The sequence below is a fragment of the Cetorhinus maximus genome, unplaced genomic scaffold, assembly GCF_964194155.1.
Source record: "Cetorhinus maximus unplaced genomic scaffold, sCetMax3.hap1.1 HAP1_SCAFFOLD_519, whole genome shotgun sequence".
NCBI lineage: Eukaryota > Metazoa > Chordata > Chondrichthyes > Lamniformes > Cetorhinidae > Cetorhinus > Cetorhinus maximus.
In genome coordinates, this window is record NW_027596461.1 from 36,933 (window position 1) to 40,000 (window position 3,068).

The 3,068-nt window shown below is 54.0% G+C and overlaps 1 pseudogene; it reads left to right on the forward strand.

The window, feature by feature from the left end:
* The first annotated feature begins 2,992 nt into the window (after positions 1 to 2,992).
* The window catches only part of LOC144673949 (serine/threonine-protein kinase pim-3-like), a 9,192-nt pseudogene continuing 9,116 nt past the window's right edge, over positions 2,993 to 3,068 (forward strand).

Sequence of the window (3,068 nt, forward strand, 5' to 3'; positions counted from 1 at the left end):
TCGGAGCTCCCGCAGCACTGACACTCGGACATCGCGGCGCTCCCTCAGCACTGACCCTCTGACAGTGTGGCGCTCCCTCAGTCCTGACACCCCGACAGTTTGGAGCTCCCCCAGTACTGACCCTCTGACAGTGCGTCGCTCCCTCAGCACTGATCCTCCGACAGCGCGGCGCACCCTCGGCAATAACCCTCCGACAGTAAAGCGCGCTCTCAGCGCTGACCCTCCTACAGTGTGGAGCTCCCTCAGCACTAAATCTCAGACATCGCAGAGCGCCCTCAGCACTGACCCTCCGACAGCGCATCCCTCCCTCTGTTCTGACCATCCCACAGTACGGCGCTACCTCAGCACTGACCCTCCGACAGTGCATCACTCCCTCAGCACTGACCCTCCGACAGTGCGTCACTCCCTCAGCACTGACCATCCGACAGTGCGGCGCTACTTCAAAACTGACCCTCCGACAGCGCAGCGCTCCCTCAGTACTGACCCTCCAACAGCGCGGCGCTCCCTCAGAACTGAACCTCTGACAGTGCGGCTCCCTCAGCACTGACCCTCCGACAGTGCGGCGCTCCCTCAGCACTGACCCTCCGAAAATGAGGCACTCCCACAGCACTGACCCTCAAACTGTGCGGCACTCCCTCAGCACTGTCCCTCCGACAGTGCGGCGCTCCCTCAGCACTGTCCCTCCGACAGTGCGGAGCTTCCTCAATACTCACCTTCCAACAGTGATTTCCATGAGCAGCCGCAATCTCTCTCCATTCTCCCCTTAAGGACACTTGCCAGCTTTACAGACCTGGCACTTTTCTGGAGGGGGTGTTGGGTGGGGCATTGAGAGATTCCTTCCTCACTCCCATCCCCACCCCCCACCCCCGCATCCTCATGCACACGGATAAGGGAAGAAGCCTGGATTTAAGGGGAAAGCAACGCACCAGTCGTTCGATCGCATTGTGACGCACGCTGTGGCCAAATAGCTGAGGGGGAGTTGGTGAGGTTGGGGGATGGCACCGGAGAGCCGTTGGCCATGCCAGTGCCTAGGGGAGAGCGCCAGGGGAGGCCCCGAGCTTGGGTGAGGTTCTGGGGAAATTCTGGAACCAGCTGTGTCCACCCTGGTCTGTAAATCCTCGTGTATTGTGCCCCGGCCCTAGAGGGTGCCGCTGAGATCATGTTCCTGGTTCAACGTGAAACCCTCTTGTGAATGGCGGCACGAGACTGTCTTTAAATCGCGGTGTCAGTTAGTGAACCGACAGTCGTTACAGCATAGCAGGCCATTCGGCCCATCGAGCTGATGCCAGAGAAACTACCTGCGTATTTATGATGTTTTGTGTGGACTCAATAAAATTAAACATTGTTTCAGTCAGTGGTATATTGTGTGTGTGTGTGTGTATACACGTCTCTGCAAACAGGAACAGTAGGGGGCCATTCAGCCCCTCTCGAGACTGTTACACAGGAACAGGAGGAGGCCATTCAGCCCCTCTCTCGAGCCTGTTACACAGGAACAGGAGGAGGCCATTCAGCCCCTCTCTCGAGCCTGTTACACAGGAACAGTAGGAGGCCATTCAGCCCCTCTCTCTCGAGCCTGTTACACAGGAACAGTAGGAGGCCATTCAGCTCCTCTCAAGACTGTTATACAGGAACAGGTCAGTCAGCCCCTCTCGAGCCTGTTACACAGGAACAGGAGGAGGCCATTCAGCCCCTCTCTCGAGACTGTTACACAGGAACAGGAGGAGGCCATTCAGCCCCTCTCTCGAGCCTGTTACACAGGAACAGGAGGAGGCCATTCAGCCCCTCTCTTGAGCCTGTTACACAGGAACAGTAGGAGGCCATTCAGCCCCTCTCTCGAGCCTGTTACACAGGAACAGGGGGAGGCCATTCAGCCCCTCTCGAGCCTGTTACACAGGAACAGGAGGAGGCCATTCAGGCCCTCTCAAGCCTGTTACACAGGAACAAGTCAATCAGCCCCTAGAGAGAGATTCAGAGAGTCAGAGAGAGCCACCGAAAGAGAGATAGAGGGAGAGACAGAGAGAGAGACAGAGAAAGACAGAGAGAGGAGAGGAACACAGAGACAGAGAGAGATAGAGACAGAGAGAGAGAGACTCAGAGAGAGAGAGAGACAGTGAAAGAAAGTGCGGCGCTCCATAAGACCATAGGAGCAGAAAGTTGGCCATTCGGCCCATCAAGTCTGCTCCGCCATTCAATCATGGCTGATCAGTTTCTCAACCCCATTCTCCCGCCTTCTCCCCATAACCTTTGATCCCCCTTACCAATCAGGAACCTATCTATCTCGGTCTTAAATACACTCAATGACCTGGCCTCCACAGCCTTCTGTGGCAATGACTTCCATAGATTCACCCACTCTCTCTGGCTAAAGAAGTTTCTCCTCATCTCTGTTCTAAGAGGTCTTTACTCTGTCTGAGGTAAAACAATGGATGGAACAGAACCTTATCTACCGACTGGGCACTTTACAGCTTCCCAGACTGAATATTGAGTTCAACCACTTTCGGTCAGGAACTCTCTCCTCCATCCCCACCCCCTGTTTCCCCCAAACATTTCTATATATTTTTCTTTTCCCACCTATTGCCATTATTGTTTGGAATGTGTTTCCATCCATTGGGCTATCTGTCCCTTGCATGTCTTGCTTTCTACCCTTAATGTCCCCATTAGCACATTTCTTCCCTGATATCACCACCATCAACACCTCTTTATCCTTTGGCCCGTGACATTTTTTGGTTCTCTCCACCTATCACTGGCCCTCTATCCATTTCTACCTGTCCCACCCACCTCCCCCTTAAACCAGTTTATATTTCACCCCCTCTTCTATTTTCCCTTAGTTCTGGTCAAGAGACAGAGACACTGGACACGTGAATTGTGCTTCTCTCCCCAGGAAGGGCAAAATTCTTCCTTAAAGAAACAATTATTTTGGAAGCGATTACGAGACTATCTTTCTCTGTCCCAGAGGAATCTTTAACAGCAGCGACACCGTCCCCCCGCAGAGACAATGCTGTCTACCAAGTTGGGGACTGAGTGCAGCCAGACACCGGCCGAGGGATCGCTCCCAGGTAGGAAGTTGTTTT